The sequence below is a fragment of the Bos taurus genome, chromosome 14 (genome assembly GCF_002263795.3).
Source record: "Bos taurus isolate L1 Dominette 01449 registration number 42190680 breed Hereford chromosome 14, ARS-UCD2.0, whole genome shotgun sequence".
Taxonomy (NCBI): Eukaryota; Metazoa; Chordata; class Mammalia; order Artiodactyla; family Bovidae; genus Bos; species Bos taurus.
In genome coordinates this window covers 43534817-43558509 of record NC_037341.1, presented here as the reverse complement: position 1 = coordinate 43558509, position 23693 = coordinate 43534817, and the positions used below count along the sequence as shown (strand labels likewise).

The 23693-nt window shown below is 39.3% G+C and overlaps 1 pseudogene; it reads left to right on the top strand.

Annotated features, from left to right (window-relative positions):
* The first annotated feature begins 217 nt into the window (after positions 1-217).
* LOC100295528 (ATP synthase subunit g, mitochondrial-like) lies at positions 218-853 on the top strand (annotated as a pseudogene).
* The last annotated feature ends 22840 nt before the right edge of the window (positions 854-23693 follow it).

Sequence of the window (23693 nt, the reverse complement as noted above, 5' to 3'; positions counted from 1 at the left end):
TTGTTACGAAGGCTGGGCCTACTAATGCCTATATATTGTATTCTTGTAGCACAGCTATCAAGTCCTTGTATAATATACAAAATTTTTTGCCATATAATAACAAAATCATCCATATTCCACTTTCCCTTAAAATGTGACATTCAAAACCTCCTTTTCACTTCCAGATGGGTGACACTCAAGCAGCCAGTTGGGGTGGCAGACTTTCTGTCCTAGAACCATGACGCTGTTTGTCTGTAACGTTTCAGAGAAGGTCCCAGCACTGGTCAACGCTCCTGTGACTTACTTCCAAGCTTCAGCTGACCACATTTTGGTACTATGCCAAGGTTGACCTGGTTCCTCCAACCCCTGCTGAGATCCCTACAGCTATTCAGGCTTGAAAAAAATAATCAACAGTGCTCAAACTGGTAGCTTCCAACAGCTCACCATTAAGGAAGCTCTACTGAATGGTTTGGTGGTGACTGAGGTGTGGATGTGGTTTTACATTGGCAAGACAGTATATTTTAGGCAAGCATGGCATCTTTGGCTATGATGTTTGAAGATTGGTTTTTGACATGTGATTATATTTGCTATAGTATTCAAGTGTTCTTGGACCATGTACGAGCGTACTGCTATTTGAATAAAATAAGATGGGCTTCCCTGGTGGCCCAGACAGTAAAGAATCTGCCAGCAATGAGGGAGACCTGGGTATAATCCCTGGGTGGGGAAGATCCCCTGGAGAAGAGAATGGCTACCCACTCCCATATTCTTGCCTGAAGAATTCCATGGACAGTGGAGCCTGGTGGGTTATAGTCTATGGGTTGCAAAGAGTAGGGCATGACTGAGCGACTAACACTTTCACTTTCAAGACAGTATGTCAAAAAAAAACCCCCAACAACCTACTCTTCTTGTTTTGACATGATAGGTATGCTCTGGTAATAAATATAAATGTCTTGGTAAATCCTAAAGGAAATCAATCCTGAATATTCACTGGAAGGACTGATGCTGAGGCTGAAGCTCCAATCCTTTGGCTACCTGATGCGAAGAGCCAACTCATTGGAAAAGACCCTGACCCTGGGAAAGATTGAAGGCAGGAGGAGAAGGGGACAACAGAAGATGAAACCGTTGGATGGCATCACCAACTCAATGGACATGAGTTTGAGTTGGACATGACTGAGCCACTGAACAACGAGCAACAACAATAGTAATATGTGCTACACTTAAATGCTGTAGAGTTATAAGTGCATCGCTGTGAATTATCATGCATTGGGCAGCAATGAGAGCATTTCATGCACCCTCTGTTTCAATTACTCAACTCTGCAGTCATCACGTGAAAGCAACTATATATAATATATAAACAAGTGAGTATGTCTGCCTTCCAATATGACTATATTTATGGACACTAAAATTTGAATTTCATATAATTTTCATGCCTCATAAAATATTCTTCTTGTGGTTGTTTTCCAAACATTTTAAAGTGTTGTAAAACCCATTTTTAGCTCACAGGCCATAAACACTAGATGACTGGCCATATTTGGCCTATGGGTCAGTTTGTCAACCCCTGTTCTAAGTAATCCTGAATCATTTACAGTCTTCTTTCTCTGTTATTTCAGACCTCTCTGCCTTTGTACATTCTGAATCCCTCTCACTTGAATCTTCCTCCTCTCTACCTTTTCCTGATGTCATTTTCCAAGACACTGATAAATCATCACCTATTGTATTTTTTATGTGATTTAACAACTGTAGTTTCCATGTAATTCTGTGGTTACATTACTAAGTCCAGAAGTACATATCAAAGATCAAGAATCTGTTACTTCACTCTTCCGTAAGTCACATTAAAGTGAATCTGTTATTTATTTACATTGGCAAGATCATATATTTTAGGCAAGCATGGCATCTTTGGCTATGATGTTTGAAGATTGGTTTTTGACATGTGATTATATTTGCTATAGTATTCAAGTGTTTTGTTTTGTTTTAAATAATTAACTAGAAGTTTCCCTGAGAGGACATATGAGGTTTCTGGCATCAGTGAGAAAGTACAGAAGAATATCATTTATACCTAAAGATTGTTATGAGAAATAAACAGCATCTAAAATGAACATTCTAAGCATAGAGTAGGCTGGTAATAAAACTCAGTTTCTTCTCTATTTCCTCCTCTGAAGATGTTCGATTTTAAGAGCAAACTGGTAAATGACCACAAACAAAATTCAGTTGCTGTGCAGTAAATGTGCATAGATTTTCTTATGCTGGTATCATCTTTATTACCTACTAGTTAGATTTCCCTGTGATCCCATTTCTATTTCTGTGATTAATACCTATTTTTCAAAATTATTTTGCTTTAATGGAAGGCCTTCAAAATATTTAGGAAGAAGAAAGGAGCATTTCCCATAAGAACTTCTTTAGATTATAATTCACATTTGTCACAGGCTTGTGGCAGATTGTAAAATATGTTATTGTTGTTTAGTTGCTAAGTCGTTTCCGACTCTTGTCACCCCATGGACTGTAGCCTGCCAGGCTCCTCTGTCCATGGGATTTCCCAGGCAAGAATACTGGAGTGAGTTGCCATTTCCTTCTCCAAGACTGTAAAATATAAGTACCTGTAAACATTTGCCGGGAACCATTGTTAAAGCTTTTTTTGTACAGTAAGTGCCCTACATATGAATGAGTTCCATTGTAAGAGAGCATTCATAAGTCCAACAAAGTTAGCCTAGGTATCCAGCTAACAAAATTGGCTACATAGTACTGTACAGTAATAGGTGTATAATACTTTTCACACAAATAATATGTACATAAGAAAACAAATACAAAAAAATAAAGAAAACATTTTAAACCTTACAGTACAGTACCTTGAAAAGTACTATAGTACAGAACAACAGCTGGCATACTGGGGCTGGCATGCATGTTAGCATCTTTGAAAGTTTGCAACTTAAAGATTCATATGTAGGGGACTTACTGTATTGAAAGAAGTTAGTTCTTGGACTGTCAATGGATCCTGTGTTTCTCATGCTATAGAGTGAAAAACCAGGAAATAAAGGGTGCTGAGATTATTTTTATGCCAGAGAGAGCAGAAAGGATCTCATAGACTCTATAAGGGTAAGCAAGATTCCTTTGGCCAAAAATTAAATGAAAAAAAGTTTAAAAAAAAAAACACACCCAATCCCCAGCCCTCCAAACCTCACATCTTCAAGAAAGGGGACTGGATTGAGTTCTAGCTAAAGTAATAGGTGAAATTAGATCAAGTGGTCCTTCCCTACTAAAACCTCTGCCCTCACCTCACTGGCCTCTGTGCTTCCACCATTATCATATAACTGCTCTGAGCAACCACATTCAAAAGTCTGACTACCTGCTTTTGCATTTCCTTTTTTACATTTCCGCCAACAATGCAATGCAAGGGGGTTCTCTTCCCCACACCCTCTCCAGCATTTATTGTTTGTAGATTTTTTGGATGATGGTGTGAGGTGATACCTCCGTGTAGTTTTGATTTGCATCTCTCTGATAACGAGTGACATTGAGCAGCTTTTCATTAGCCATCCGTCTGTCTTCTTTGGAGAAATGTCTATTTAGATCTTCTGCCCACTCTGCTTTGCAGTACTGAAGGAAGCCACACACTCTACCACTTAACTCTTAAATAACTGGAGCCCTGTCATATACATCAAAGTTTGAAAACCACTTCTTTACAAGATCTCTTATCTATCTCATCTCACCTAAGAAAGTCTCATTAAGCCTCAGAGACCCACTATTATGACTGTGGTCTCTGTATTTTCCTGTGAGAGGATCTGGGGCTGAATGAGGGAAAGCCCATTTCTTAGGGTTTTACTGGCAGTGTCAGCCAAGGGATGTTGTCTGCCTCAGGAACCACACGGAGATAATAGCACTGTTTTTGAATTGCATCTTCGTTACTTAAGGCCTCGGTATTTTCTTTGACCTTTCAGAATTTCAGTTCCTCCTCTGTAAGATGGGAGGCAGAAATCTCTATCTCAAGACTATAATAAAGATTAAACAATATTATGGTGTAAAGCACACAGGAGAGTGCCTGAAGCATGGTAGGCCGTCGCTATGAACAAGGTAAGCAGAAGCTGCAGGGCTGTCTTCTGTACCAAGGGAGCAGATAAACGCAGTTGGAAAGAACAGGTGGTAACAGTGGAAAGGAAACAGGCTGCCAATCCCCAGGGCTCAGAGAAGAAAGGAAAGAGGGCTTTGGGGAGCTGGCGAAAGACCCGGAATGTCCTTCGGGTTTTATGTTGGCAAGAAGCCTCAGCTGCCCACAGCTGCTCACCTACCAACTCTTTGGAATTTTAGATTTCAGGCACGAGATGATTTATATGGTTGCTCGAGAGTGGTAAGTAATGAAGAAACTAAGGGTTCATAAAATGACCAATTTAGTAAAACTTCTGGTTTTCCTTTCTTTGCTAGTGGTGCACTGCCAAGACCTCCAATCAAACTTGGCTCTGGGCTTCCCTGCTCTGTGCCCAGCAGCTCACTGGCGAGCTCTCTGTCTAGGTGATTAGCCCGTGGCCACACTGCTTATCGAGCTTTGCCCAGTCTTCTCCAGTGCGAATGCTCAGGGCTCTTCACTATGCAGTGAAAATAAACAGCAGTGTAAATGGTCTCCTGGCTACTCAATCCAAACCAATAAGGAAAACCTGCTTTACAAGCTTCCACTGAAACTTCTAGTAGAATAAGCAACTGATAATTCTACACCAAATGTCTGGCTTTTAGCCAGGACTAACAACTGTTCCCTTTTTGTAAGCCACATTCTGGTGACCATGGAGAGTCAAAATAGACATTTTGATTCTAGAGCAATTAAAAAAAAAGGTGAAATCACAGTGCCTTTATGCAAACTAACCATAGGTTTAGGATGAGGACAAAATTAGCTTAAAACCTTTAAAGAAACTGGTCAACTGCTAGTCAAACATTCTGTAAGAAAAAAAAAAAAAGAGCTCAACAAAGTATTACTGTTTTTTAAATTGCTGGTGCTCATTGCTGTTAGATTTGGGTTGCCAGATTTAGCAAATAAAAATTCAGTGCCACTTCTCTTGCCATATGAGGTTGTGCCAAGAAGAAAGATACCTATGAACTAGGAAGTGGGTCTTCAATAGACCTCAAATCTGTCAGTGCCTTGGTCTTAGACTTCCCAGCCTCCATAACTATGAGAAATAAATTTATACTGTTTATAAGCTAAAAATAAAAATTTTAAAAATTTAACAAGGTGCTCAGTTAAACTGGAATATCAAATAAACAACTAATAATTTTCTAGCATAAGGATGTCCCAAATATTACATAGGGCATATTTATGCTAAAAAAGTACTTATTGTTTATCTGATTCAAATTTAACTAGATGTTGTCTATTTTATCTGACAACCTTAATTTAGATGCATTTCCACTATGATGTCAAGAGATATGAGAAGGGCAGAGTAACACATAAAAATTCTGATGAGATAGTTAAACCTCTTTGCTAGGTCAAAAGATAATTCTGACATAATTCTTTTTGTCATTTGCCCTCTAATTAAGTTAATCTTATGTATTTCCACCAAGCTTTAAAGTTAGAATTTTTATTGTTTTTTTAATATGTGTGAGGGAAAGAATTAATATGTATTGAGTATTTACAAGATGCCAAGCATTTTTCTAGGCACTTTAGATATCATTTATATTACTAAAAAAATTATTTTGCTATATAATTTCAATTTGAAAGTACTCAGCAGGGTAAAAATATTATCATCTGAATGGATCTTTGTAATATATGGGGTGGCTAAGACCATTTAAGTCAATAATAATTTACTGAACCCAAGAAGACTGTTCTAAGCAGTTGCCCTAAGGAATGATAACTTTTATTCACTTATCTTTAGGCAAAAATAGCCTTCATTTCAAGCACAAACACCCTTATTAGCAGCAGAACATAGTAATTCAAACATGAAGGGAAAAGAATCAATGAACTTTAACAATTTTGCTAATTACTCCTGTTTGTGGATACAATTGTTCTTGCAACTAACATCCATTGAGAGGATCTAAGTACCGGGAAAAGAGGCTGAGACTATAGTCCTTGAACTCTTATTGCTAATGATCTGGTAGGGGACAGACCAGTGTGACCTTGGCTGCAAAGGACCTCTTAGGGTGTGAACACAATTTTGCATTCCAAAATCTCCCCACAGGCAGACAGTCAACAATGTGAAGGTACCTCAAATTCTCTGTACACTCAGCACATGGATTCACGTTCAGATGTGCATTTGGCACACTATAGAAATAGTAAAAGATTATAAAGGGAAGCAAATAAATGGAATGCTCCATGAATTGGAGTAAATGTGACTTACAGAATTTCCTTAGTGACCAACATCACACTACATAATGCGGGTGCATATTTTACTAACTGGACTGACATCGTCACATTGGTCAATGAGGTCTACTTGAGTATCATTGCAATTCTGTTTTTCAAGTGGTCTAGCGTAGGCAGACGGAGAAGGCAATGGCACCCCACTCCAGTACTCTTGCCTGGAGAATCCCATGGACGGAGGAGCCTGGTGTGCTGCAATCCATGGGGTCGCTAAGAGTCAGACACGACTGAGCAACTTCACTTTCACTTTTCACTTTCATGCATTGGCGGAAATGGCAACTCACTCCAGTGTTCTTGCCTGGAGAATCCAAGGGTCGGGGAGCCTGGTGGGCTGCCATCCATGGGGTAGCACAGAGTCGGACACGACTGAAGTGACTTAGCAGCAGCAGCATAGGCAGACAGAATATGGGGACAAGTAGAATGTAGTTGATTTTTTGTCATGAGGAAATTTCCTGGGCATTGTTGTGATAACTGTACTAGTTTGCTATGGCAAGACAACATGGACAAGACATGCATGTTCTAAAGAGGCAAATCTTATATATTCATGTGTGAGAATACCACCTGCAGATAACCATAAATCTTTTTCAAAGATTAAATGCACCTAGAGGCTACCTCGGGAGAAGGCAATGGCACCCCACTCCAGTACTGTTGCCTGGAAAATCCCATGGATGGAGGAGCCTAGTAGGCTGCAGTCCATGGGGTCGCTAAGAGTCAGACACGACTAAGTGATTTCACTTTCACTTTCCACTTTCATGCATTGGAGAAGGAAATGGCAACCCACTCCAGTGTTCTTGCCTGGAGAATCCCATGGACGGAGAAGCCTGGTAGGCTGCAGTCCATGAGGTTGCACAGAGTCGGACACGACTGAAGCAACTTAGCAGCAGCAGAGGCTACCTCACACCTGATAAAGTTCTTGGTAAATTGAATGTTTCTTTTTTTTGAATGTTTCTTAAACTCAGTGTTAACTTGATAACAGTCATTGGCATTGATGTTCTTAAAGTCATGTATGTTTCATGGGTGTTTGAGATACTGAGTTAGGTTGGCTGAAACCAGGTATGTGGTGGAAAGTGAAGCATTGAGTCAATCCTTCAATTTCATTTCAATTTTTTAAAAAAAACTTGACTTTGAGTTAAACTGGAAACTTCAGTTTTTCAGATCCCCTAACTACCTAATTTTTCCCCTTTAAAGACACAATTATGATATCATTAAGTATGATATCATTAAGAGTATCATTAAGGGTTATTGTTGTTGTTGTTGTTTTCAGTTGCCAAGTCATGCCCAACTCTTTGCGATGCCATGGACTGCAGCCTGCCAAGCTCCTCTGTCCATAGGAGTCTCCAGGAAAGAATCCTGGAGTGGGTAAATTGCCATTTCCTCCTCCAGGGGGTCTTCTTGGCCCAGGTGTCAAACCCATGTCTCCTGCTTAGCAGGCAGTTTCTTTACAGCTGAGCCAGTATCTTTAAGGGTATTCACATTTTAATCAACCTAGGTGTCCATGTGGCTCAGCCCCCGTGAGTTCACCCTCGATTTCAGCACCAGTGCCTTCAGGTCTCTTCCACTTTGCTTAAAGAGGGGGTGATCTGGGACAAGTTCCCCAGTGTGTCTGGGTTACCCCAGATCCACCTCCAGTGTATTTAGAGAGGGGAAACTTGGTTAAGTGAACAATCTTGAAGACAAGAAGTCATCAAAGGGCAGCATGCAGAACAAGAAGTGAGTACATGAGATGGAGGAGGATTCCAAGATAAAGGAGGCAAAACGAAGTATAAACAGAGGGTTCATTCTTTTTTTTATCCAATAGTGGCTTCCATGTATCTTGAATATCTGTAATGGATTCTTCTCTGAGTTGCCATACTTTAAGTTAGTGTGCAGTCAGAATGAATTCAAACTTTGGTATTTATTTCCTCAATCTGGTTACGTTATATGTGAAGCTCTAATTCTATTACCAGTCAACGTTTTGGCCATTATCAACTTAAGACTAATTAAGAGCAAAATAATTACCAGACATCCTGCCACAGTGGAATTTGCTTTTTTCAGTCATTTATAGAGTCTCAATTTATTTTTTATAGAGTAATTAATCTAGTTAGATTTGATCTTTTCTGTCCTTGTTTAATTGACGTCAACAGACATTTATCAAGAGCCTTTTTGGTGCCAGGCAATGTGTGATGGTATCCTTCAAATAGGAGAGGAATAGACCTAGAATCCTGGAATTCAGAAGCTTGCCGCTAGGCTAGGAAGAACTCTATAAATCACCTGGTCCATGTTCCTCACTTTACAGAGCATGAAACTTGTTGATAAACTAGAAAGTTCATACACAGAATATAAGATCAAGTAACCTATCCCAAATTACAACTTATTATTTCAAGTTGCTATGTATACTTTAAATGGAAGTTTGAGTTCACCCCATACCATCTTTCCAAGGGAAGGAGAAAGCTGAAATTTAGGATTAGAAATCACAATGTTGGACTTCCCTGGTGGTTCAGTGGATAAGAGTTTGCCTGCAAATGCAGGGGACACAGGTTCAATCCCTGCTTTGCAAAGATTCCACATGCCCCTGAGCAACTAAGCCCTTGGGCCACAACTGCTGAGCCTGTGCTCTCAGGCCCACGAGCCACAACTACTGAAGCCCATGAGCCTACACCCCGTGCTCCTCAACAAAGAGAAGCCACCACAATGAGAAGCCTTCACACCGTAATGAAGAGTAGCCCATGCTTGCCACAACCAGAGAAAGACCAAGAACAGAAATGAAGATCCAGTGCAGCCAAAAACTAAATAATAAATAAATTTCAAAAAATAGAAGATGTTTTAAAAAATGCACCGTTTGGCTGCTCAGACACCTTTCAACTGTCCCTGCTCTTCTACCCAACCTTATCTTCCCCAGTACCTGGCATGGCTCAGTCTCCAGAACTGTAGATGTTTTCATTACAGAAAAATAGCTGGTCTTCAAGGGTTTTAAAGGAAGAGACAAGGTAAGATTCACTATTGCAGATACATCTTTTAAGACCTTTTGTTCCAGATATATATTCCAAAGCAAACTTTTTTTTTTTCATGAGTGCTCATAATCACATCATTAGATGCAATGGGGACAAAGAAATTTTTGAATGGTGATTTTATTGAGAAACATATGAATATAGTTATTCTTTTAAACCATAGAGATAATTATTTTATAATAACTTAAGGGTATAATCCTTAAAAATATTGAATCACTATATTGTAATCTGAAACTCATATAATATTGTAAATCAACTAGATTTCAATAACAAATTAAAAAGAAATAAACCATATAGATAAACAGAGAATTTGGAAGGACAGAGATCCTTAGAAGTGGTTTTCTCTAAATGTTGAGCTTACGGGTGGTTTCGCTTTGAGATTTTGCTTATTTCTGTGACTGTTTTCCATGAATACAGAAGCAGAAGAAAAAATTTTAAATCATGTTTCCTAATCTGTAAAGGACAAGCAGATGTAGGTACAAGAACATACATGTTTCTTTGTGCAGAGTTTATACCAGCACAAAGGAAGCAAGCGAACTAAATGGTTGAAAAGGTTAAAGACAATGGAATATTGTGAATCAAACTAATGTCTACCGATAGAGATTGGTTAAATCCAATGGAAAATCAGGAGCCTATAGAAAAGGATGTTGTATATTTGTATATATTTCATGGGAAATCATCCACAATAAATGTTATATAACTTAATATATACTTTGAGCCCATCTATATTAGAAATCACTGAAAGGATATACAGCTGAACTTTGAACAAGCTGGATTTCAGGGTGCCAAGCCCCCCAACACACACACACACTGTAAAAAATCCAAGTATAACTTACAGTCAGCCCTCTGTATTCATGGTTCTGTCTTCTAAGAGGAAATGGTACCCAGACGAGAGTTCTTATCTGTGCTGGTACTTTCTTATGGCTGGGCTTGTGATTTTATTTTTTATTTGATTTTACAATCATTACCATTTTACATGTTCTTTAAATATGAGTCCTCCAAGATTCTATTTTTTCTAAACATAAATTTCTGGTATAACTGTAGAAGGCGAACATAGATAAAATGGTAGCTAAATGAACTTAGAGAATATAACTTCTTATCTATCCTTGAGCACTATCTTCCTTATCATGAGGATGATAAATTCATATTTATCCTAGATTACTTTGAGTGAATCTGTTTTAATGCCACTGGTGAATATGAAAAAGAGAGGTAAAAATATTTGAGTTTGATTATTATATCTGCAAGTTACAGTCTTTTCTAAGTTTTATTATTGATGAATTTTGTTGTATAATATTTATGTATTATGTTACATATGATGAATTATGTTGCATAAACAGAAAAAACTATTTCAGTGAGTGGAGAAAATAAATGATAATTTCATTTAAAATCCTAAGAAAATAGAATTTATAATAGAATTGAATTCTATTATTAGATTCTATAGTAGAATTTGAATATTAAATCATGTACAATCTCTATTTTATCTAATGAACTTAGTATTTATTTACAGAGTGGCTGAGTGGTAAAGAATCCACCTGCTAATACAGGAGATGTAGGACATGCGAGTTTGATCCCTGGCTTGGGAAGATCCCCTGGAGGAGGGCATGGCAACCGACTCCAGTATTGACTGGAGAATTGCATGGACAGAGGAACCTGGTGGGCTATAGTCCATAGGGTGGTAAAAAGTTGGACGTGACTGAGCACACACACACTTATGTACACAAATTTGACCCTATATACTAGATGAGAAATGACCCAGCTATACATATTATTTTCAGTGAGCTTGTGATTAAATTTAAGAGAAATATATAACAAAAATAAAACGATGACTAATACAAGTTAGTAGGTAAGTAGGAGAAGGCAATGGCAACCCACTCCAGTACTCTTGCCTGGAAAATCCCATGGATGGAGGAGCCTAGTAAGCTGCAGTCCATGGGGTCGCAAAGAGTCGGACACGACTGAACGACTTCACTTTCCCTTTTCACTTTCATGCATTGGAGAAGGAAATGGCGACCCACTCCAGTGTTCTTGCCTGGAGAATTCCAGGGACAGTGGAGCCTGGTGGGCTGCCGTTTATGGGCTTGCACAGAGTCGGACACAACTGAAGTGACTTAGCAGCAGCAGCAGCAGTGGTAAATTATGACTGGTGTGATAGGTCTAAGACATAATCAATGTGTATAATAAATCAATGTGTATTTATCAAGGGACATATTGTGAAGGAGCTGCTACTAGATTTAAGCTTTGACTAAAAATAGGCAGATGGAAGAAGGTAGGACATGCCAAACCAGACCATAATATGGGGGTGTGTGTGTGTGTGTGTGCTTACTTGCTCAGTTATGTCTGACTCTTTGTGACCCCATGGACTGTAGCCCACCAGGCTCCTCTGTCCATGGGATTCTCCAGGCAAAAATAACAGAGTGGGTTGCCATGTTCTCCACCAGGGGGATCTTCGTGACCCAGCAATTGAACCCAGGTCTCCCACATTGCAGGAGGATTCTTTACCTACTGAACTACCAGAGAAGCCCAAGAATATTGGCGTGGGTAGCCTATCCCTTCAATATTCAGAAAACTAAGATCATGGCATCTGGTCCATTACTTCATGGCAAATAGATGGGGAAACAGTGGAAATAGTGACAGACTTTATTTTGGGGGGCTCCAAAATCACTGCAGATGGTGACTGCAGCCATGAAATTAAAAGACGCTTGCTCCTTGGAAGAAAAGTTATGACCAACCTAGAGAGCATATTAGAAAGCAGAGACATTACTTTGCCAACAAAGATCTGTGTAGTCAAGGCTATGGTTTTTCCAGTAGTCATGTATGGATGTGAGAGTTGGACTCTAAAGAAGGCTGAGAGTGGAAGAATTGATGCTTTTGAACTGTGGTGTTGGAGAATACTCTTGAGAGTCCCTTGGACTGCAAGGAGATCCAACCAGTCCATCCTAAAGGAAATCAGTCCTAAATATTCATTGGAAGGACTGATGCTAAAGCTGAAACTCCAAAACTTTGGCCACCTGATGTGAAGAACTGACTCATTTGAAAAGACCCTGATGCTGGCAAAGATTGAGGGCAGGAGGAGAAGGGGACGACAGAGGATGAGATGGTTGCATAGCATCACTGACTTAATGAATATGAGTTTGGTAAACCCCAGGAGTTGGTGATGGGCAGGGAGGCCTGGTGTACTGCAGTCCATGGGATCGCAAAGAGTCAGACATGACTGAGTGAGTGAACTGAACTGAACTGAGCCTATACCTTCTCCAGGGGAACTTCCCGATCCAGAAAGTGAACCGGAGTTTCCTCATTGCAGGCAGTTTCTTTACCAGCTGAGCTACGTGGGATGCTCAAATGGGGATGAGAGTAAGGATAAAGGTAAGGACTATGATGCCCTTTTAGAGCAATTAATCCATCTACCTGATTGGAGTGAGAGAATGACAAGAAAAACAGAGCTGAATAAATGGATTAGTGCTAAGTTACAGAGAACTATGAAAGCCAGGAGGAGAAGTCTGGAACTGACCCAATTTGACAATCGGAGACATTTTTTTTATCTCCAAGGAGAAAAAAGATAATGTTAAAATAGCAGTTTAAGGAGATGCATCTGGCAGCAGTATGTAATGTCATCTGGGGGAAGGAAGATTCTCAGTCAGAGGAGACCAGGCTGCGTTTGCTTTAGGTGTGTAGACAGGAGGAATGGTTTTAAAGGATATTTCAAAGGAAAAAATGCCCATGATGTAATTAAAAAAAGATATTTGCTTGACTCAGCTTATTTCCTGACCTCTGTAGCCCTCTACTTCCCCAAAGATGTGGCCATTTAAATCCCACCTGACCATAGTTTCCAGAACCTACCCTATACTGGGAAATCAAACCCTTCTTAGTCTCCAGACCAACACTCAAGTTTGATTACTGGGCTTCTTACTTCTTATAACTGAGCTTTTGACTTGATCTCTTCTTCAGACTCTTTTAACTACTCAGTTGTGTTTTCCTGAAATTAAAAAACAAAACCAAAATCTGAAAAGATATAAGCCAAAATCGTAAATGTGATTTTCTAAATAGTAATATTACCCCTCTCTTTTTCTTTCTCATTTTCCTTTTCCAAATATTAAGCTTTCTTGATGAACCATGTAGTACTTTTTAAATGCAAAACTAAATGATAGAAAAAAATTTCAAACACATGTATTAAAGGGAAACATTATTGGCTAAAATGAGTTGCCTACAGTACCAAAGTCGATGTTGTTGTCCGGATAAGAAACACACCTCCAGCATAGGAAATAAAAAAGAAAGTCATTTCCTGCTCAAGGCTGAAAAGGGTGTGGACATTGCTTCATTCATTCAAATTCAGAGAATCCATCTGCATTCTCAGTTCTCATTTTAAAGTGGAAATAGTGTTTTCTATGTAAGTTTAGCCACAAAGAGCCAAAGAATAAGGCTGGGTGTCCTGAGGAGACAGGTCAGTGCCTTGCTGGCAAATAATACTCATTTCTTCACAACCAGCACAGACACTCTGACCTGATTTGACAACCAATTCCTGATGGCTACATCCAGCCCAGACACAGAATAGAAATTTGTCCTGCGAAGTCTTCTGTTCAGATCAGACCTAAAAATATTCATCTCGTCTGATTTCAGAGGATGTCCTGGTCTCTAATGATGAAAACTCTGATGGATCTTCACAGTTGAGGATCTTCACAGTTGAGCTTTGCCACCCAGTTGGGCTTCCTTGGTGGGTCAGCGGTAAAGAATCTATCTGCCTGCAATGCAGGAGACCTGGGTTCAATCCCTGAATCAGAGAGATCCCCTGGAAAAGGGGAAAAGGGTCTGGCGACCCACTCCAGTATTCTTGCCTGGAGAATTCCATAGACAGACCTGGGTTCAATCCCTGAATCAGAGAGATCCCCTGGAAAAGGGAAAAGGGACGGGTGACCCACTTCAGTATTCTTGCCTGGAGAATTCCATAGACAGAAAAGCCGGGCGAGCTAAAGTCCATAGGGTCAAAAAGAGTCGCACACAACTGAAAAAATAAATTGAACGAGAGAACATGGATAGCACGTTATCAGCCCCCATCCTAATTGGTCCTACATCCTCCCAAGAATGTGACACCCCATTAGGCAGTGATGTGGAGGACTTCTGGGTATAAGAAGGCAACCCCTCATTCCCCAGAAGAGCTCCAGTCAGTAAGGGCTCCTCATTACCTAAGTCAGTAGTTCTCAATCCAGGCACAGCTCAAAATCCCCCGTGCTGTGCGGTGCTTAGTTGCTCAGTCGTGTCCTGTTCTTTGTGACTCCATGGATTGTAGCCCGCCAGGCTCCTCTGTCTATGGGGATTCTCCAGGCAAGAATACTGGAGTGGGTTGCCATGCCCTCCTCCAGGGGATCTTCCCAACAGAACCCAGGTCTCCCAATTTGCAGGCAGATTCTTTACTCTCTGAGCCACCAGCGAAGCCCCTTGAGGAGCATATAAAAATATACTTGTGCCCAGACTTCAATCATTTCTATTCAATCAAGAATCTCTGGGAGTTTGGCCCAAGCATCAGTGTTTTTGTTTTTTGTTTTTAACACCCCATGGTCAAGAGTCATCAATGTAAGCAGTCAAAATCTTTCAAGGAACAGGTAGAACCAACATGGTAACTGCACTGATAGTGCATCTGAAAAATCCAGTGTGCAGAAAGATGCTGGCAGAGTGCCAACTCACAGGAGGTTCTTCTTGGAACCCTGTCCCATCTGCTTGCTCTGGTACCATAACTCTTGCTGAATATTACATCCATGAATGACACTAGCCTATGTGACCCGAGACAATAATTCTACAGCTATGCTGCTGCTGCTGCTGCTAAGTCGCTTCAGTCGTGTCCACCCTGTGCAACCCCATAGACGGCAGCCCACCAGGCTTCCCCATCCCTGGGATTCTCCAGGCAAGAACACTGGAGTGGGTTGCCATTTCCTTCTCCAATGCATGAAAATGAAAAGTGAAAGTGAAGTCGCTCAGTCATGTCCGACTCTTAGCGACCCCATGGACTGGAGCCTACCAGGCTCCTTCATCCATGGGATTTTCCAGGGAAGAGTACTGGAGTGGGGTGCCATTACCTTCTCCGCTATAACTTAAGCTAATCTGCTTGCCACTGTCTGTGGCTGGATACAAATGCACACGTACATCCTTTCACCGGGGTTCCAGAGGAAACTATTGAATTAAATGCTGTTGGCTTTGTTTTTTCCCCAAATATGAACTTTTCCTTTCTACAGTGTTTTAGCTCTGATGTGCTCTGTATATAATCATATTTTGTCATGTTTGTTCAGTCCGGGGTCATTGCTCCATGAAGATCTTTGTTCTGCTTTACTGACTCCACCATGAATCTAACCTGTTTGGACACTCAGCCATTGTCGTCACTATCTTACCTTTAAAATCACCAATATTAGTGTTGCTGAGACACAATGCTGAGAAAATATAAACTAAAATCTGTGTAGAACTCATTTAAATTCTCATCTGTTTTCAAGGAAATTCTTAATTATTTCACCCATTGAAATCTTTTGCCTCATCTTGGTAAAATGTCAACTAATTCTCTTTATAAAGTTCCAGACAGTGAAAACAAGCTTTAACAATTGTATATATAATTATACATTTATCATTTACCAGTGGCCTTCTTTTTTTTTCTTTATGGAAATGAGTATACAGCAGAAGTTCAGAATATTCAGATATATGGATCACAGACGTCTTCCGGAGATAGATTGATTTTTACAAGTAAATCAATGTATGAGTAAATGAAGAAATGTAAAGATGGGTAGATATAAAGAAAGCTGGGCATGGACCAGTTATGTGAGTATGTAACAAACATGGATTATTATTATACATTACTATAGCACTGAATGGAGGACATGGCACCCCATTCCAGTATTCTTGCCTAGAGAATCCCAGAGACAGAGGAGCCTGGTGGGCTGCCGTCCATGGGGTCACAGAGAGTCAGATACGACTGAGTGACTAAGCACACAGCACTGAATTTTAGTGAAATATGTTCATAAAATATGACTCTTTTTTCAAAGGAGTATGTATGTAGATGTATATAAGATTCAGTAGTATTGCTTGATGTAGGTGGTTTCCTAATTGGTTGTTTTTGTTTAGAGAAGGTAAAAATTACATAAATAAATGCTGATTAATTAATTATTTATTGAGAAAAGGATGAACATAGCTCATCTTCAGAATGTGCCTTATGAAAATGGTTATTGTTAATCCAAGTCTTTTCACTGAGTTTTATTAAAAACAACAAAACCACGTAGTTTTTAAATCTCCGTGGGTATTGAAATAGACATATGGAGATAATAAATATTATTCAATTTTCTTATCTAATGTTAGTTAGTTCCTAGGTATTGATGTGTTCTTACATATAGATAGATGAAGTTCTAATCACAGGCAATAGTTTAAAAGGAGGCAAATGTGGCTCAGTAAGAAAGAAGAATAATGACTCATCTTTACATATACCACTAATTCTCTCTTCCTAGTTTAGATATGAACATGTAGACAGGTACATGAAAATCATTTCTATTTGGGGTTGTTTCTATTCTGCATTTCTGTCATTTTCTTTGTGTGTTTGTATATTTGAACATATGATCACATATTCCATGAATAATTCCATCCCTGAATAAATACAACAATGAACAGTTGAATTAATGTGTGAGTAGGGTCAAACATCGGAGAAGGTGATGGCACACCACTCCAGTGTTCTTGCCTGAAAAATCCCATGAACGGAGGAGCCTGGTGGGCTGCCATCTATGGGGTCGCACAGAGTCGGACACGACTGAAGCGACTTAGCAGCAGTAGCAGCAGCAATCATACATATTTATATATAGAAGTATATTATAAATATATACAATATAAGTATATATAATATAACTGTATATAAATGTGTTATATAAATATATATATTACAAATATATATTTATCTCTAGACCTTATTTTCTTCATCTTTAAAATGAGGGAGGGGACTTCCCTGGTGGTCCAGTGGTTAAAAATCAGCCTTGCAATGCAGAGGACCCAGGTTCAATCAACCCCTGATTGGGGAACTAAGACCCCACATCCCACAGAGCAACTAAGCCCACATGCCACAATTACTGAAGCCCACCTGCTCCAAAGTCCTCCCAAACCACCACACAAGCCACAACTAGAGAGTCCATGAACCACAGCAGAAAATCCTGCATGTCGAAACTAAGACTCCAGGCAGCCAAATAAATAAATAAATATTATTAAATGAGGGAGCTGGACAAGATAATCAAGTTCCATCTAGTTCTCTGACTTTATGACTCTTTTCTACAACTTATTTATCCCCTGACTGATGAGAACCAATCCCAAATACCACCTATTTGGTATTGTTTTTAACAAAACACATTTACTTATGAGACGTGATACATTTTTTTTTAATGAACTTTAAAAAAGGGTGGGGGAATTAATTCTTTCTAATAAAATTGAAGAGCTCAAAAGTTTCAAGTCCTAGTGCTAAAAATAAGTCATGTGACTTTCAGCTAGATACCAGGGTGACTATTTCCACATTTATCACCATTAAAACCACTACCATTTATCCCAAAAGTGTTTTAATATTGAAGTACTTAAGAATGAAATGATTTTTTTTTTATAAAGTCTGGGATTCACTAAAGAAGATGTGAATAATTTGAGCCTAGAAAAAATTGAGACAGTCTACATGCTGAAAATTTCTTAGGTTTGGAGTTTATTTTCTACCAAGTGATTAAAAGATAAAATGGCTCAAATCTCTGAAAAATTAAAAAAAAACAAACTGAAAACCTTTACCAATGCAAGGTATTTTTAACAAATCTTGATTCACATGCATGAGCTAATATAGGCATTTTCATCTTCCATGCCCTCCTGAAATTTGGAAATTGGCTAAAGAAGGTAGATTTCTTTCAATGCAATGAATTCTAAATTGAAAACCAGACTGCAACTGGACTACGCAGTATTTCACCTCTGAAGAGTAACATAGAGTTTTTAACTAAACTCACCTACATTTTCTAATTTAATCTTCCTAAACAGATCTTTGACAGGAAAGGGAGGTCTTTGGGATCCCATCTTTCAGATGAGAAAATTGATGCAGCTTTTTGTTGTTATTTGTTCTAATCTAGAAGCACAGAATCAGTCACCTGATTTTAAGCTGGATTCGATCATGACCCATTTCCTCCACACCTGTTGTGGTTGTAAACTGCATTGTGCTTGTGTTCAAGAAACAGGCCATAAAACCCCACAGGCTTTCCTACTGCTGGAGAAATAGGTCTCCATCTACACCAAGCCAAACTGGTTACAACCAATACCAACTTGCCTGAAATCTAACTTGAGAAAAGATTAATTGTAAATCCCTCCAAAGGAATTTGGTTCCGAAAGAATGTGAAAAAATGGACAAGAGCAGCAGGCCATGCTTCGCTGGGAAGGCAATCTGTGGTGACTATCTGTATGGAGAGATCAGGAAGAGTCATAAGGCCCCAGGGAGTTTCCAGGGGTGATGACAGGCCATCTCCTCCTCCTCTTCCCACAAAATAGAAGTGGGGATTTCTTCCATTGCTGAACAGTCCTTAGGACTTCCCCAGGCTCCTTAAGAGAAGATACCAAAGTGGGGATCCCCACTCTTGGGGACTCCTGAAGCTTCCTTTACACTGAGGTTATTGACCCCGGCTGCATTTGGAAGGCACTGGGAGAGGGAATGATACACTGAGCTCTGGCCCCATCCCAGGCCAATCAAATCAGCCTCGCTGAAGGGTGAGGGGTGGAGCCCAGATGTAGGTAGTGTTAGAGCCTTCTGGGTGATGTTAATGTCGAGAACAGTGGAGAACCACTGCTTTAGGCTGTCTGCCTGGTCACTGCAAAGGCCTCTTCCATTATTCAGACCAATTGCAAAGTATGAAGATTTACAATTTGGCATTCTTTTTTTTTTCCCTATCCTTCAGTGGCCCTACATCCCTCCTCACGCAACCAGTGATCTTGTGTTCTGTTTGGTTTTGCCTCCCTCCTATATCACCTCTGCATCACATCAGTTCACAAAAAATGATCAGGAACCCATTCACATTAGAAAGACATAGAAAGTGGATCATCTAAAATGATTGCTCTCTAAGCGGCACTGACAGAACAAGTAATGAGACTTGTTTATGTAGAATAAAGCCCAGGGAATCAAGATGTAATTCACCAAAGGCGACAGGATTTGGTGGGGTCCCAATGTCGTTCCTCTCGTGCTTAAGAAATGTAGTATCTGTTTGGCCAGAAGAAACCTGCTCCTTTTGTCCTTCTGGTCATAATGCCCTGGGCTTCACTTGACACAGCTGTGTCTTGGTTGGTCCCCCACAGGGGCAGCCTCCTGCAACACCCAAAAGAAGTGGAGAAATAGAAAAAAGCACACATTGACACCCAGAGACTTCTGTGTGATGTGAAAGTGGATCAGAAAGCAGAATAATTCTGTTCTGACAAGAACCAACTTTCCTAACCCCCCAAAATGAATATTATGCCCTGAGCAAACATGGGGGAAATAGAATATAATTCAAGAATAAGGAAGCAAGAGGGCAGGAGAAGGGGATGATGGAGGATGAGATGGTTGGATGGGGTCACCGACTCAATGGACTTGAGTTTGAGCAAGCTTCGGGAGTTGGTGACAAACAGGAAACCTGGCATGCTGCAGCCCATGGGGTCCCAGAGAGTCGGACACGACCGAGCAATTGAACTGGACTGAACTGAAGGAAGCAAACAAACATGTAGCTAAATCCTACTTCACTATACTACAACAGTCAAAAGCAAGCTGTGTGTAGCTCGTGTGCTTTGAATTGAAGCGGATGGATCAGTGAGAGTGTGAGTCATTTTGTACTTTCAGGATGTTTCACTGGAGAGTAAGCACTGCTGCCCAAGCAATGCAGGTTTAAAGCAATCCGAACAGCAAAAGCCCCTGGGTCATCACAGCCTATTTACATCAAAATCAGTTCTTACTGTGTTTACGTCCTCTGGGAAAGTCACAGTAGAACAAATAGGAGACTTCTGTGCATATGGTTTAGCAGTTATCAGAAGAAACCCAAAATTTATCCTTCTTGAACGGCTGGTTTAAAATATTTGTTTATTAAATGCAACCAATGTTTGAGCACAGATTGCTTATTAAATATTCAGTTCTAGATTCTAAATGTGACAAGTCAATTTAATTATAAATGATGTACAAATAATGAGGAGGACCTAACTATGTTGCTAACTTGCCCACAAGCTCTCCGAATCATTTCTGTTAATGTGTTATCAGAGAAGGTGAATGAGAAAGAAATATAGCAAGTAAGTACTATTCTGTCCTAAGATCTAGCGTGTGACTGATGAATGGTTGCAATGGTCAAGGATGAAAAGAAAACAAAAAAGCAATTGCTACAAATACATTAAATTTGCAAGAACTTTTCCAAACCTGACTTTATGAAACAGAAGCAGTACCAGCCAAGACATTTTTAGATGGTCCTTTTGTGGTAAAAAATAATTTGAGGTTATTCTATTCTTAGTTTGGGAGGAATCTGTTGACATATGGCTCCAACAGATTACAAACACCCCCAAATTTTTGTTAGGAAAACATACTGCCTACTGTGAAATGTGTGGCTTATTACTATTTGGGAAATGCTTGGATAATAATTTAATAATAATCATAGCAATACTTTAAACTTCTATTTTATAAATACTACTTACTGTAGCCTGATGGCTAAGTTCACCTTGGAGGCTCAAATTTACTTCAACAATAATAATGATGATGATGATGGCATCTAAAATTCATGCAACCCTATCTATGTGCCCAGGATTATGTGTATTATATCATTGAATCATCATTCTTTCCATTTTGCCTATGATGAAAGAGGCTCTGAGAAGTTAAGTGACTTACCCAGTCAAGGCCTCTATGCATGGGCAGCAGATTTCAGTTTCAGGTCTGTCTAATTTGCATGTCTTTACTCTTAACCACCATAATGTAGTGCCTGCCTATAGAAATTCATCAGCAAAGTAAAATAACAAAGTCTGGTATGCTAAAAATTGGAAAATATAGACATGCACAGTTATGTCAAATATTCAAATTATTCTCTATCACTTTGGACCGTTTGGTAGCATTTTTTATCTTGTGGGAGATAAAATAAGCAAAACATACTTTATAAGAGAAATTCTCCATAACTTTGATGAAAGCAAGGATTTCTTAGGACACAAACAACTCAAATAATAAAAGAAAAAACATAAGTTGGACTTCATCAAAGATTTAAAAATATTGTATCTTCTTTTCAAAAGATACCATTAAGAAAAAGAAAAGCACTCTATGTCCTAGGAGGAAATAAATGTAGTGCAAATAGTTGACAAAGGACTTGGGTCCAGAGTCTATAGAGAACAGCTTACAACTCAATCAAGAAACAGTAACTCAGTGAAAAACATCAGCAAGTGATTTGAACTGATACTTTCTTTACCAGAAGATGTTTGGATGGCTGGTCAGCAAATGAAAAGACACTTAATATTATCAGTCAGAGAGAAATGCAAATTAAAACCACAAGGAGATACCAGTACACACCCACCAGAATAGCTGAGTGTAAAAAGACTGAAAATATCAAGTGTCACCAAGAATGTAGAGCAACAAGAAGCACACACTGCTGGTGGGAAGGTAAAATGGTACAATAACTCTGGAAAACAATTTGACAGTTTCTTATAAAGTTAAGTATATACTTATGATAGGACCTAGAAATTCTAAGTATTTACCCAAACTGAAAACATATCCATGTGAAGTTTTGCACACAAATGTTTTATTAGCATTCATTCAACTTTACTCATAAGAGTTTCAACTTGAAAATGATCCAAATGGTCATCAACTAGCAGTTCAAGAAACAAGTTGTGGTATATTCCCTAAAATCAAATACTACCCCCAAATAAAAGGGAATGAACCACTGATACATCCAACAACATGAATGAAGTTCAAAAAAAAAAAAATCTGTATAAAACACAACAGACACTGGGACCCAATTAAACCTAAAAAGCTTTTGCACAGCAAAGGAAACCATAAACAGGAGGAAAATAAAACCCTCAGAAAGGGAGAAAATACGTGCAAATGAAGCAACTGACAAGGAATTAATCTCCAAAATATGCAGACAGCTTATGCAGCTTAAGATCAAAAACAAACAACCCAATCAAAAAATGGGCAGAAGACCTAAATAGACACTTCTCCAAAGCAGACATACAGATGGCCAACAAACACATGAAAAGATGCTCAACATACCTAATTATTAGAGAAATGCAAATCAAAACTACAATGAGGTATCGCCTCACACCAGTCAGAATGGTCATCATCAGAAAATCTATGAACAATAAACGCTGGGGAGAGTGTGGAGAAAAGGGAACCCTCTTACACAGTTGGTGGAAATGTAAATTGATACAGCCGCTATGAAGAACAGCATGGATGTTCCTTGAAAAGCTAAAAATAGAATTACCATATGACCCAGCCATCTCATTCCTGGGCATATACCCAGAGAAAATCATAATTCAGAAAGACACATGCACCCCAATGTTCACTGCAGCACTATTTACAATAGCCGGGACATGAAAGCAATCTCCATCAACAGAGGAATGGATAAAGACAACGTGGTACATAGCAACAATAGAATATTACTCAGCCACAAAAAGGAACAAAATTGTGCCATTTGCAGAGATGTGGATGGAGCTAGAGACTGTCATACAGAGTGAAGTAAGTCAAAGGGAAAAACAAATATTGTATTAATATAAAACCGCTTATATGTGAAATCTAGAAGAATGGTACAGATGAACTTATTTGTAAAGCAGAAATAGAGACACAGATGTAGAACAAATGTATGGACATTCAGGGGGAAAGTGGGGAGTAGGATGAATTGTGAGATTGGGATTGACATATATACACTACATGTATAAAATAGGTAACTAATGAGAATTTACTGTATATCACAGGGAGCTCTACTCAGTGCTCAGGGTGACCTAAATGGGAAGGAAAATCCAAAAACAAGGATATATGTATATGCATAGCTGATTCGCTTTGCTGTACAGTAGAAACTAATACAACATTATAAAGCAACAGTTGTTGTTTAGTTGCCCAGTCGTGTCCAACTCCTTGCAACCCCATGGACTGCAGCATGCCAGGCCTCTCTGTCCCTCACGATCTCCCAAAGTTTGCCCAAGTTCATTGCATCAATGATGTCATCCAGCCATCTCGTCCTCTGATGCCCTCCTCTCCTTCGGTCCTCAATCTTTCCCAGCATCAGGGACTAAAGCAACTGTACTCCAATAAAAATTAATTTAAATAAAAGACACCAGACTCAAGAGAGTACATACGGTAACAATTCCACTTATGTAAAATTCTAGAAAAAGCAAATACAATCTATAGTGATCTGCATGATCTATTTTTCTTCTCTACTGGATCTTTTCTATTAGGA